Here is a 14,790-nt window from a genome sequence, read left to right on the forward strand (position 1 = left end):
TACCGATTCCTATGAAAGAGGAATCAACCACGTTTTTTTTTTTTACAAATCGGAGTGAAGGAAGAGGATCGCGACGCGCTCCGATTCCTCTGGTACAAAGACCCTCCGCGACCCAATGAACCAGTTCCGGAAATCGAGACTTGGCGAATGACGAAGGTGACTTTTGGAACGACTGCAAGTCCGTGCTTGCTCGCCACTACCCTTCAGCACAACTTCCAAGCGATGGAGAGCGTCTACTAAGGCACTGCACGGACGTTAAAGAAGTCGGTGTATGTTGACGACTTGTCGGCTGGAGCGGCCAGCCAAGAAGAGGCGAAGCGACTGTATGTCGAAGCGAGCGAAATAGTCATTCTGCCCCAAACGCCTTGTCCACTGTAAGTGAGGAGGAGCTCCCAATCATTATACAATCACACTATCGGTCTTTAGGCACTCGATGGGCGTGGCTGCAGATCTTTGGGAGAGGCCTTCGTCCTGCAGTGGGCCTCAACGTTTTTAGACTAAAAACGTTGGTGGGCATAACCAGGCTTAAGATTGGACAGCGAGTGCCACATAAAATTCGCTGTGGTTGCACATGCATGCGCGTGATGGCTCCCACATCACATTTACAGGCGATGGACGTGGTCCGATGCACTAAGGCTGTGCTATCTCGTATATGAACCTTTGTTAGGTCATGAGACGGTGTCCGTCATGGCGGTGATGCTTGGAGTGCACGTACATGGGGCGACGTCGCTGTGTTTCTGGGCCCCGTGGCGCGTCGCACTGGCGTAAACGTTCAGTTCATGCATTGAGCCCACGAAAGATATATTCTGCGCCGTAGCGGGTGGTTACGTAAAGGGCTGAACCGGCTTCTCATGTCGTGGCGCTTTGCTTTGGCGTGGCCTCGCCGTACCACAGTTGTTCTAGCAAGGATCTTGTTGAAGCTCATGCGCGGTCGTGGCGTGGACCCTACCTCGAGTCCCGGTCACGCATACGAGAAGTGTGACCACGTCACCGCGTTGCTGAAGGCGTCGCGGTGCCTGGTCGTCAGGATGACTGCCGCAGATACTGCAGGGTCTCTGCCGCAGCGCTGCTGATGCCTGTGGGGTGTGTGGGTGCCATGGAAACGGCCGCAGAGAGCCTGAGTTGGCCATGGCAATTTGCCACGCTCACAATGATGATGGTTGATGAAAACATGTTTGGTTATTGACTTTTAAGGTGTTAACGCGGCGCACCCCACTGATCAATAATTGTAGCACTTTATTTTATGCCTCACTTCGCGTACCCACGGCCTCGATGTACGCACGAAGCACCTTGTCCTGCCAATTCAAAGTAGCTCCTTTCTAGGGAACGGCGTTTTTCTCTCCGTTTTATTATTTTTCTGTTGGGGGGGGGGGGGGGCGTGGGGGGGGAGGGTAACAGGCATTTTTGCATAAATGCGGCGCGTAAACGGGAGTTAACAGTTATTTACAACGATTCATTATTTAATAGCGCGGCGTACAAAGCAAGGTGACGAAAGTCCGTTGGGCTGAAGCGTGCATGCCTGATCCGGGGAAACGCACGATCGGGTAGCCTGCTTATCATAAATAGTCGTGCGCACTGCACCGGTGGCAACGCAGGACTAAACATGGATGCTTGGCTTATGGTTAATGACTGTATTTGTGATTGTCAAAGAAATCCCTTTCCTTTAAAACTTGTTTATTGGCGGAAGGGATTGTATACGTATGCGAAGCTGCACTAGGCGTGGTACAATACAAACGCTTCGGGTCGTCGTTGGGCGTTGCGGCATTTGGACATTGGGGCAAATGCTTCGTTCGAATAGAGGGAACCGGAAGAAAGAGGCAATCTCTCTCGCTTGCCCTCTGCGGAGTTGCGTGTGTGCAATTATCCCTCACTGGCGCTCTTTCTGCGCCGAGGATATGCGCATGCGGATGAGAGGCCTCCTTCTGTCACTCATCCACGGCGGGTGAGTTTGAGAGAACCGCCTGCGTTCCAAAAATATTAACCCATGATGAAAAATTATCATCCTCTTCCTCAATCAATGACCATCGTTTAAATATGGCTAGTGTACCTGTTCCTACAGAGTGGGAGTGTCATCGAAATGCTGGCCTTCCCATGTGCACGCATGCAACAGCATGAAGACGATATATTAATGTCGCGCAGCAAAAATGGCCAGGTACTACTGCACTAATTATTCATGGTCCTTGGCTCTCTATGTATCATAGAGCTCCGCATACACAGAAGCGAAACATTCGGTAAAGGCCGGATTTTTTGTTTTTCAGTCGCGACACGCATGACACGAATGAACGTCAAACTTCGGCTTCCGGAACATTTCCCCAGTCACCACAGGTAGATTGTCGACCAAAAACTTCGTCTTCGCGTCGCTCGTTTCGGTTGGCTCTTCGGCCGTACTATCGAGCGGTTCCGCAGTCCTCTCCCGTAGGGATCGGCTCTTTGCTACGCTACAAGCCAAAACCTGTTTTGAGTCGCTTTTTTTTTTTTTTTTTACAGTTCTAGGTTTTATGGCCAGGTTTTCCGCATTTGGCGGAGCTACGATGTCTCCTGCCGTCGAAAAGTGAAAATATCTAGTACGGACTGATCGCCGTTGCGTGTCCAGGAGCTACGGGTTCAGGTACAGAGTGGTCGACTTACGCGCTAGCCCTTCCAAGCTCTTGAAGCCGGATATTCATCTCTAGCATCTTCTGCTGGCGCTCGGGTGCTTCTTTCTCGCGTTCCGCTTCTTCCCTCGCGCGCTCAGCAGCTTCTTTTTTAGTTTTATGACACTCCATCTCGACATATGACACTTTGGTGCAAAATAGGGCAAGTCAAGCCGGGCTCTGAATTCATACGGTTAGCAGCTTCTAGTATTTTGCTGTATTCGAGAGGCCCTCGTAGTGATATCGCCTGTTCCTCACACGCCGATCTTTCAGACGGGCCCCATGTTGCTGCTAATACAAGTTCAATAGCCGGATCGCCTTTATTCAACCTAATAAAAGCTATGGTACATGCCTATCTCGGCGACACAAGCCACGGGAGTTGGGTCGGGACCGTGTTGCGCTTGCGGCTTAAGCGATCAAAAAAGCGCGGACTTCACATCTTGCAACACCATTTTCCTCAATCGATATCAAATTTACAATCTTCTTTTTTTTTAGCTCGAGTAGGCGCGGGACAAGCGTACGCCTATCAAGCTCTCCCAAAGCGGCCGTCTGCAGCTAGGGAGCCTACATGCCGCCGCATGTAGGCTCCCTATCTGCAGCGGCCTGTACGCGCCATGAAGCATGGTTGATGCGACGGAAACGGCCTCGTCGCCCGAGGAGTCATCGATCCCGATCGTAGACGAATCGGGCCGGATGTGCGTTGAGGTTACCGGAGAGGAAGTGACGACAGAGGATTACGTGTAAAAGGTGGGCTGGAAGGTAGTCACCCGCAATAAAAAGCCCAAGGAGGAACGAGCACAGGGAACCTCGCCCCAGACGCGGTCGGACACGAAGACATTTGCAAGGAAAGCAGCAGCAGCGGCAACGATGGCAGCAAGGATGCCCAACGTGTTGCCGAAGGAGGACAACAAAGTGGTCGTGCGCCCGCGAGGCGGACTGTGCATTGCGAAGACGCCCATCGCGATCATCGAAGAGGCGATCGCAGCAGCGGCCGGCATCACCAAAGCAGAACTGGCGAAAGACACCTTTCTACCCAACAACGAGCAAAACATCGTAATTGTGAGTACCCCGGACTCTTCTAGAGAATGCAAGTACTCTACAATTAAAGAGATCATGATCGGAGGACAGAAACACGAGGTAGGGGCATACGCAACGGCCCCCGATAGCATGACGAAAGGAGTAATCCGAGGAGTACCAATACAACACACGCAAGAAGACATAATGGAAAGGATCATAACGTTAAAGAATCCAACAGTAACGGGCGCTAGACGAATTGGAACTACAACCACGGTCATCGTCACCTTCGAAGGCGACAAGGTACCGAACGTGGTGTTCTACGGATCGGGTGTAATGAAATGCAGTCTGTATCGCAAACACTTTGATTCCTGCACAATCTGTGGAGAAGTAGGCCACAGAAGAGACGTATGCCCAACTCCAAATGTACGAGTGTGTTTCGACTGCGGAATGAAGAATCCGAAAGAAGGACAAGCGGAGGTTTGCAAACCGAGGTGTAAGCTATGCAACGGCATGCACCCGACCGGAAGCAAGCCATGCAAGAACAAGTACAAGACGCCGTACGTGGTCACCAAAAGGAGATGGGCAAGAAAGGAGGGTGAGGAGGAAAGACGTAGGCAAGAACAGGAAAATCTCCCGCCAAGTAACTTTCCAGCGCTTGGGAACAACGGAAGAGCTAAAATCCAGGAACGAGCGCCCCGCTCGCTAAGCCGTAAATCGGAAAGGTTAGCAAGCGGCTAGCATTAGCCGGGACGTGAGCAGTGGACGATCCAAGTCGAAAGACAGAGTCAGCTGGAGCGAAATAGTCCAAGACAACGGGAAGAGGAAAGCAGAGCCACAGCCAAGCACGTCGAGAGGACCGCACACCCCGGCCAGCGGGAAGATCGGACAAGGCGTGGAAATCGAAGTATACAGGGCATTACAGGAAACAGTGGAGAGGCTAAGAAGGGAGAACGCGCAACAGCGCAAAACCATTGAAAATTTGGAAAGGAAGCTAACAGAGACCATAGAATTAATGAAGAGCATTAGCCAACAACGGCAAGTGCCACAGATACTGCAAGCGGCTCCAGCGACCACAGACAACAGCGAGGCAGCGGGGAAACCATCAGCAACCGCAGAGCCGGCGCCAAAGAGGAGAGCTCTCGAGCTCCTCAAGGAACGCAAGCTCGCCGACAGAATGGACAGAACGGAAGACAGTATAGAGAAGATAACAACACGCATGACACAGAACGATGCTCAACAAGCAGCACGGTTCGCAAGACTGGAACCACGGCCTCCGCGATCGGCTGCCGGCGGCGCGCCGTTGCTCCGGCCGTCCCATTCGGCGCGTCCCCCAGCAAAAATATGTAATGCGGCTCACTCCGCAACGTGCCGCGAGGTGGCGGTGTTAGCCGATGGTTCGGCCGCTCGCACCGGCTCCTCTGAATGGCTTGGCGGAGATTGCGCGGCGGGGTGTCTTCGTTGTCGTAATTCCTCTTGCCTAAACTTCGGGCGTTTTGTTTAGATGAAATAAGACTTGAAAATGATTTTATGAAGTCGGCTTGTCTCAGCAGCTTAGAGAAACTTATTTAAATGAAGCAAAGGCGTGCAAGCGATCAACGAAAGGTTGACCATGTTTCAAGCGTGGAGCGAGCGTACGGAGTGGTACGCAGTACTTTCTCGGAGGTCATAAATAGAGTTATTATAAATAGTTATTTGGGGTGATGAGAACAAGTTTGCAGTTGGCGTGCCATGTGTTGGAACGGTCACCTACCAGGCCCCATCGCGCTAGAAACTAACATCCACCTAGGGCACTGCAACGGGATTGAAATTATAAGCATATATATGAAATTTTTTACCGCACTGAAACATTTTCTGCTTGTGTCAGGCACACGCTTTGATATCCTACATTTGTGAATAAAAATACTGCGTATATATAAAAAAAAGTTTACTGCCGTTGTGTGTGAAAGCTGACCAGCGGCCAGACCAGCAGGGTGCAATCGAAGAAGTGCATGAAACAAACATTGTTTGTAATTTGTGATTGAACGTATACGGTATATTCCTTAGTTAATTTGTTTAATGAAACTGGACAACCATACAAAGCTGTTCGTTTCCTTTACGTAAATGTATTAACTGCAGACGGGAATTCCAACTTCAGCTGTGAACTACTTAGTGGTGAAAAGCAGATAAAACCTGGCGTAATGTTCGAGTCGTTTCCGCCAATAATTGTCATATTTGTTTCGCAATAGTTTTGATAAAACAAAAGTTACAGCCGTTTTTTGTATCCATACACTCTCCACAGGGCCATGTAAAGCAGACGGGATTTTTGTAACATTTATAACGTCTTTGTAATCTAATTATGACAATTAAATGAAGCACAGCGTAATGATGCAACCACCCTGGCGACCAATTTCTTTATAATTTTTTTAGGACCGAGATGAGATCGACATATACATAGCAAACGCCAGAAAGTTGGCTTTGCCGCAAGATACATGCTGTCAACGCGACTTTTTCTACGCACCCTGTCGACGTTCGCAGCTACTGATCGGAACCTAGCCTGTAACACTTCCCCTTAAAAACGTTCACAGAGACACTTTGCTTACTTGCAGGAATGCGAATGCATTTTATTTTAAGTGTAATTTTTTGTTTGTTCGCATCTTATTGCGAGCCCCCCCCCCCCCCCCCCCCCCCCCACCTCCTTCTTGTGGTCGCCGACGTTTCACAGCTCCCGCTGAGAACTGTGGACCTGAGTACCGGTCTATAAGGCCACAGCGCACTCACTGGCCATTTTGCAGGCGTATAGCTGGTTTGACAGCCGGCACTCCGTCGGCTCCGAATTTCATTTCCTGATCCAAATACACCGTGTTTTCTTCCATTTTATTTTCTTTGCGAGGCGTGCAATTTTTGGAACCATACCTCGCTCGCACTGACCCCAAACTCCATATTTTTGCGTAATTGAGTATTTAATGCTTCCGCAGTGATGATGTAAAAAAAGCCACGTGGACCCTGGACTCGCCTGTGCGCTGTGCACAGGTAACTGTTTAGGGTGAACAGAAATTACTAACATTCAAACCAAACATATAAAAGCTAAGTTACTTCTCAGATGGGACCTGAAATCAGTAACGAAAAGTTCATGTATTTTAGGTATTCATACCACTCACAGTGCTTATTGCGCTTTCCAGTAGGCACCGAGATACCTTTAAAAACGAAATAAAAACGGAGTACATCGAAGTTGAACTTATGTTCTGTTTGCTGCCGCTGAAAACGAAAACGTAATAGCATAACGCAGATGTGCCACGGAGATTACGATGTCGCTGAACATAATTCACTTCCAGCGTTTTTCAGTCTCAACCGGTATTACGACCTATAAAGATCGATTCGAATGCCAGAAAAAACAGCGGCCACCCGTTGTCTCAAGTTAATAGCCTTGGCTGTACAGAATTGAATTAAGACCGTACGCCAGCATAAGAAATAACAATATCTGTTTATTATTTGAACATCATTTAAACGCGGGAAGTTTCGCTACCGCGGTATTATCGGAAAGGCATAGTCGGGTCCGTGGAGCGTAGTGCGGGACAGCGCATGTGAAATAACCCCGTCTTGTCGCCACCGTAGCTGACATAAAGGCATCACCAGGTGCTTTAATATTACTTTCCATTCCTAAAAGCAGCTATGGCCGTTTATTTTTGCCATACGGAGCGCAAAAGCTGTCAAAAGCCATTTCGCGGACCGGCGCAGCACGGACGGCTGTTGCTTTCAACCATCGGCTCCGCGCGCCGCGGTGCGGCGGAAAGCGCCAAAACGGCCCCTTCAAAATTACGCTCTCTCCGGCCGAATGGGACGGCCGGAGCAACGGCGCGCCGCCGGCAGCCGATCGCGGAGGCCGTGCTGGAACAAGCGCTTCAAAGCCAAACGGAATCGATGCAAGAGAACATCGCAGCAGCTGTACAGCAGAGCGTGGCGGCAGCAGTACAACAGTGTGTAGCGGCGGCCGTGCAACAGAGCATGGCGGCAGCATTACAACAACTCAGAGAAGAGTTAAACATGAGCAACCCAACATGGACCGCAGCACAACCGGCACAGTAAACGCTAACAGTCTCGTGGTCTGGCAATGGAACTGCCACGGTTTCGCAAGTAAGAAGGCAGTCCTACAACAGCACATTCGACACTCAACCAGGAAGCCCGACATCATTCTGATTCAGGAGACCCTCGTAGAGGATCTCCCAGGGTACAAGACCTACGCCAGCCCGCCCAGCCGAGTTGCCAACGGCAAGGGACATGGCGTGTGCACCCTGGTGAGGAAGGGACTGAAGTACGAGGAAAGGGAAGGACTAAAGAAATCACTGATTGAACACACGATGATAGAAGTTATCACCGGACAGAAGCGGAAACAGAGCACCTTCATCATGAACATCTACAGCAGCCCGAGCCACCGCAGGCAGAAATTCAAGGCACTCCTCCATAAGGCTTGCAGAACTGCCGGCAGGGACGACAACCTCATCATATGCGGGGACTTCAACGCACACAACCAAGCATGGGGCTACATCACAAACAACGCCAAGGGAAACAGTCTTCTAACCGATGCTACGGAAGAGGGACTTACACTCATAACAGACCCAACGTACCCGACGCGGACCGGCAATTCAACGTGCCGAGACACGCCAGACCTTACCTTCGTTAGAATATCACAAGGCGGTCGAACCCCATCTTGGATCAACACGGGTCACAACCTAGGCAGCGACCACTTAATAATCGAGGTGACGATACCGCTTAAAGGAAAATCGGACGAGAAGCGCATCCACAAGCTCACAGACTGGGACCTCTACAGAACCCTATTACCGGGCGAAGAGGAAGAGATACAGGACGTGAACGAGTGGTCTAAGAAGATCATGGAAAACGTCACAGCAGCAACCAAGGAAATTGAAACGGATGTGGAAATCGTAAAGATGGACAGCCACCTAGCGCACATGCTGGAGGCAAAGACCTCCATCCACAAGAGATGGTAGAAACAACGCACCAACCGGAGACTACGAAAGAAGGTGGCCGAACTAAATCACGCCATCGAGAAACACTGCCGATCGCTCTGCCGACAGCAGTGGAACGAGATGTGCAGCGCAGCCGACGGCCCATTACACGTAGGAAAGACGTGGGCCATGCTCCGTCACCTACTGGACGAAACAAAGACGAAGTCTTACCAGAGAGACAGTCTGAACAAGACCCTAAACAAGGCGTTACGGGAACTGGGAAAGGAGGAGATGCACAAACGAATCAACGACCAGTATCTACCGGAACACCCAGAGGAAACGCATCCAGACTACTGGGACATAGTGAACGAGAACCTGGACAGAGACATCGAGATATGGGAGGTACGGACGGCGGTACACGAGTTGAACTGCCGATCCGCAGCCGGTCCAGACAATGTTACGAACAAGGCACTCAAGCATCTCAACGAGGCTGCGATCGCAAGCTTGACGGCTCTCTTCAACAAGTGTTGGAGGGAGGGCAAGCTACCCCAGGCCTGGAAGACAGCCAAGACTATCCTAATACCAAAGCCAGGGAAGCCTCCGGGTATCGAGAACCTCCGTCCCATATCTCTGACTTCGTGCGTCGGCAAAGTGCTGGAGCATGTTCTGATGAACAGATGGCAGGAATACCTCGAGGACAATGACCTGTATCCCGACTCCATGATCGGATTCAGGAACAAGCTGAGCACGCAGGACGCGATGCTCCAACTAAAGGCCGAGATCCTGGACGACGAGACCAGGACCAAGGACAACAAGGCAATACTAGGGCTGGACTTGCAAAGTGCCTTCGATAAATTGAAGCACTCGGCAATTCTAGCACAAGTCTGCGCCCTGAACATGGGAGCTCGGACGTACGACTACGTTAGGAATTTCCTAACGGGGCGCATGACAAAGATCCAAGCAGGTGACGAAACCCTCCAGGAGAAGAAGCTTGGCAGCGTCGGGACCCCACAGGGCTCGGTTATCTCGCCGTTGCTCTTCAACCTCGTCATGATTGGGGTTGCTCGCCGCCTTGAGTCGCTAGCGGGCGTACGGCACACCATATACGCCGACGATATAACGCTATGAGTTCCAGGCGGCAGCGACGGACATATCGTGTCAACACTACAGCAAGCAGTCGATACCATCGAAGACCAACTGAAAGGAACGGGACTTATCTGCTCGCCAAGCAAATCGGAGCTCCTGGTGGTTCCACCGAGATGGAAATTAAAGACGAGCGAGGACAACACGGTCAACAACCGAATCGTGGTACGGACCGGCAACGGACAAGAGATTCCTGAGGTCAGGAAGATCCGAGTGCTGGGCTTTCAAATCGAAAAGAATCGCATCAACGGGGAGACGGTCCACCGACTCCTAAATAAAGTCACAGCGGCCACTCGCCTCATAAAACGGGTGGACAACAAGAAAGCCGGCATGCGGGAGGACAGTCTGATACGGCTGATCCAATCGTTTTCCGTTAGCCATATAACGTATGTCGCTTCCTACCACAACTGGAAAGCGGCGGAAAGCAATCGTTTAAATGCAGCTATACGCAAAGCATACAGAGCAGCACTCGGTCTTCCCGACAGTGCAAGCACCGAGAAGCTCATGGACCTCGGCGTGCACAACACGCTCGAGGAAATCAGCGAAGCCCAGCGAGCCGCCCAGATGAAAAGGCTCAAGGGATCGAAGACCGGTCGAGCCATCTAAGCCAAGCTGGGACTCGAGCCCGGAACGAGCGGTAGACCACTCAACAGACAAGATGACATACCGGCTAACATCAGGAGCGGGACGCGGGTACAACCCATCCCCAAAAGCATGGACCCTGTCCACAACGGGGAGAGGAGAAAGGCGAGAGTTAAAGCCATGATCGAGCAACACGCCAACGCAACTGGCACCCGATACGTCGACGCAGCGGAGTACCGTAACCGGGAAGCCTTCACTGCAGTGGTGATCGACGCCGTAACCGGAGAGATAGTCTCTGGAACGAGCGTTAAAACATGTGAGGCGCAGAGCGCTGAAGAGGTGGCCATAGCCTTGGCCATCGCGGACCCAAACACCAAGACAGTCCTCTGTGACTCAAAGGGAGCCGTGAGGAACTTTGCCAAGGGCAGGCTGTGTCGTGGAGCAGTGCGGGTGCTCACCGCGTTGGATTTTACGGACAGAAAAGTAACAGTGAAGTGGTTCCCCGCCCACGTGGGGACAGATGTGTCTAAACTTGCGGACAACCACAACGAGACGGCGAACTCTGTTGCGCGAGAATTATCTGGCCGCGCAGCAGAAACGAGCCTGTCTGCAGAGCTGTGGGCGGAAACTAAAGATAGGATGGGCACGTCCCACGAAATGGCAAAGTATTATCGCATGAACATACGAGTAATGGCACCGCCGCACCCTGATCTTGCCAGGGAGCAGGCGGCGCTATTTATACAGCTGCAGACGGGCTCGTTATTGACTCCGGTCATAATGAAGCACATATGCCCAGAACAGTATCCGGACGACACGTGTAAGGTGTGCCGCAGGGCTCGGGCCACTATGATCCACATCCTGTGGGATTGTGCAGCAAGACCAGCAGAAGCGGAAACAGAGACTGCGATCCCGCTGTGGCTTCAAGACGCGGCGCGGAGCTATAACAAGGAAGACCAACTCCAGGCCGTCCAGCAGATCCTGGAAGCCCTCGAAAGACAGCGACCGAGTGAAAGCTGCGAGGCGTCATGCCACCCCTTGGGGTAACGGCGACTAGCCCGGGGGCGAGTAGCGAGGACGCTGACGAGTAGAGGGTCCAGACAGGACCGACGTTAGGCCGCGTCTAGGTATCCCGGGAACGGGGTGCCTACTGCAGGCGATTTAAAAGTCTTTGTCATGTCATGTCATGTACGCGCCATACGCCATGGAGGGAAGATCGGAAGGCCTGATTGGTTCATTTGGTTTCCCGCTCGCCGCCGCTCCGCCGCCGCTGACCCTGCTAGATCAGCGGCGGACGACGTTCTTTCCGCCGCCGGGCGTTGTTCATCGTCTTTTCGTCGCATATCCGCTCCATGTATTCTGGCCCTAACGCGGAACGTTTTGGTAGTACACGCTCATGAGGAACGTTAAAAAGATTAGTGCCCTTCCACTCTATGAAAACGGATGACCTGCGAAGCTTCACGCTCTTTACGGAGTGCATGAAACAAAACACGTTTGTTTGCAGTCTGCGATTGAGCATACTCCCTAGCCAATTACCTGAATGAAATTTATGAAGACGAGAGCTTTATACTGGCGACAAATGTAGAGCTGTCTCTTTCCCTCCCGCGTCATAGCCGCGTTTTCAAGCCGCGTCATAGGCCTCTTACTGTTTATGTAACACGCAAACCCAATACACTCTACCACTGAGGACACCGGACCGGTTGAATTAAGCTGTTTGATGGCCACGTCTAAACCTCACGCCAACACAACGCGTATGACATCAGTAAGGGTATGAAACCTATATCTGCGCCTGCCCGCCACCCCTTTGACACCCTCCTCTCCCAACCCGTGCACGCATAAACCGGCAACCGGTCATGAGCGGGTGCCCGGGTGCTTAGAAGCGAAAGATACTGTCGAACATGTCACTCTGAAAGCCCTTCAAGCTGAACGAGTAATATTGGCCCACGTTGGTTGCGCACAGCTGTGGGAGAGACGAACGGAGGAGAGTCGCGCATGCGCAGGTGGCGTGCAGACGGACGCCGACGACGCAGGAGGGACATGCCTCAGAGCAAGAGATGCACCGCATCTAAAAAAAAATATTCAGAAATGGATGCTTTTGGAGGGCTCAGGTGAGGTGCCAGAATAAGATGCGAATTAGGTTGTAAATCTTTTGGAATTTTCTATGAAGCACAGAAGAGCAGAACAAACATCCCGGCGGCAATATCCCGTTTCTGAAGCCCCACATGATAAAAGAGCCGGCACTGATAACGCCAACCCCAGGCGATGAAGCGGCACTTCAAGGAGCTGCAGTCTGAGGCTTGAAAATCGTCGACAGGACAAAAGGAAATGGTAGACAGACTTCTTCATTACAGTAACTGCACATGGCAGACTGCGCCAGACGAGACCTGCGGAGGTATCTATAGGCCTCCTGCGCTGGAGTTTTGGCGACATGCAGCGCCCCTAGCGGCCGACGCCTCTGGGTAGTACAAAAGCAGACGACCCTCGCGGCCCTCCATATGTTTTGAATTACAAGCCAGAGTGAAAGTTGGTTGTGGCGCTTTGTGGCGTGTTTAAATGACTGCATACTGTATGAAATAGCCCTTAAAGTAGTTGCAGAGGCTAAACAAAATAATATCCGCTAAAAGAAGCCGATTTGTCGGCTTTGTTTTGAGCGAGCTGTCGCGGTGGTCGCGGCGTGGGACAGTATCGCCAGGTCGGGTGGTTTAACTGTTTGACGACAGTTACAGTTTTTTCTTCTTGCGTGCGGTCGACAAAGGAAAGTTCACGAGTAGCATAAACACGGAACGCTGCTCATCTTATATCCTGAGGTAACTGCAAAAGGTTGCTTCATCGGGAGCATGCAAGCGAACGCAAGAATTGCGCAGCCGACTCAGCTGACACTGCTGGCCCGGCACCGCCTTTGAAACGAGTGGAAATTTTGTTTTGTACTCGCAAACTAAATGATTCTTGCGCAACGTTTTACGCCGCACGATTTACGAACGGCAGGGTACAGGTATACTAGCGAGTAGGTGGGGCAATAGCGCCAAATAAACAAATTAAGCGCTATTAAAGGACGCAAAACACGCACCAAATCACACGCCCGCTGCCTGCAGAGATGTGTACTTCTATAACATCACATAGCACAGCATAACATAACACAGCCGCATACACGGCGCGGGGCCCCGAATATTTTCATACGATCATCACTGACTGTGTTGGTTTTCTAGTGCAGGGGTAGTCGAATCTGAACGCCGACACGCCAGTTTTGACTTCGAATGGAGTTAGACAGCGAGACAAGAACAGAGAATTGGCATCCTCCAGTTGAGTTGCCCCCGCCTCCCCATCTTCACACTTCGCCAGATTATTGTCAAATATTATTAGAAATTCGCTAAATTTTTTCTCTTTGCATTCCTCCTCCCCCCCCTCGATTTGCCGTCCAGCCCTCCGCCGTGTCAGCTGCATGGAACTCGGCCGTGGCTGACCCTCATTCTAGGCTATAGGTGTGAAGTGGGAATGTATGCTGCAAGAGTGTAATTAAGTAAAGTGAGAGCAAACAAGGAAAGCGAGCGGCCTCTTCGCCCGACCACTTTGGTTTACGACCACTAGTTTTCGGAACCGCAAAACAGATTTCACGCTTCTGACGGCCGCGGCATTTTGTCACTGAGACACGCAACAAAACGGCTAGCTAACACTGCACTATGTATTCGTAATGGCGACGCAAACGAGTGTAATGAAAGTGCACGCATAGTGTGCAGGCACGCAAAAGAGCGGCGCACCGCAGCAGGCGAGCCTGCGGTCCGCCGAACTCGCTGGCTTTTTAAAGTGCGATTCGCCGATTGCGTCACTCTTCTTTTTTGATCGGCTGTTTTTGAGAAGTTTTTGTCACCTAGAGTATTAGTTTAAACTAGAAATGTTACCTAAAATTTCACTTCGTACGACCATCGATCGGTGAACCTGCGAGTAGCAGACGCCGTCACGGTCCCGGCACTTTCGTCGGCGCTGTAAACGTGTTTAGCGCTGCAAAGCTTTTTCCCCTAATGCCAAGTTGATCGCTGGAATAGATCGGACGCGTCGGGGATGAGCTGGTGACCACGTCGCAAAATAATCGGGAGCGTCGAGCTCATTTTGTTTCTGTCAACACGGAATTCTATGGGACCCGCGCAGCTTTGTACTACCCGGAAGTACTGCCCACTGATCTCCACTAGAGTTGCTGGATGGCGCTTCGAGCTCTCCGGCGCACGGCCGCCGGAAGTTCGCGCGCTCGTCCCGGAAGTCGGGCCGTTCCAGCATAGCGCATGCTACGCATGGGCTGGTTTCGCACGCATTCCGCCAAAAATGCCTGCTTGTTGCGCCGTCAACTGCACAATCAGACCAGAGTAGTCGTCTGGGAAGACGTTTCACTTGGAAGTATTGCAATATTCGGTACGACGTGCGTGATACGCAGCGAAACGCAAATGTCGTATCAGTTTCGTTTTTGAGCTGTAGCTCTTGTTACGCAG

The sequence above is a fragment of the Haemaphysalis longicornis genome, unplaced genomic scaffold (assembly GCF_048455015.1).
Source record: "Haemaphysalis longicornis isolate Haplotype H1 unplaced genomic scaffold, Haemaphysalis longicornis Haplotype H1 scaffold_3, whole genome shotgun sequence".
Lineage (NCBI taxonomy): Eukaryota > Metazoa > Arthropoda > Arachnida > Ixodida > Ixodidae > Haemaphysalis > Haemaphysalis longicornis.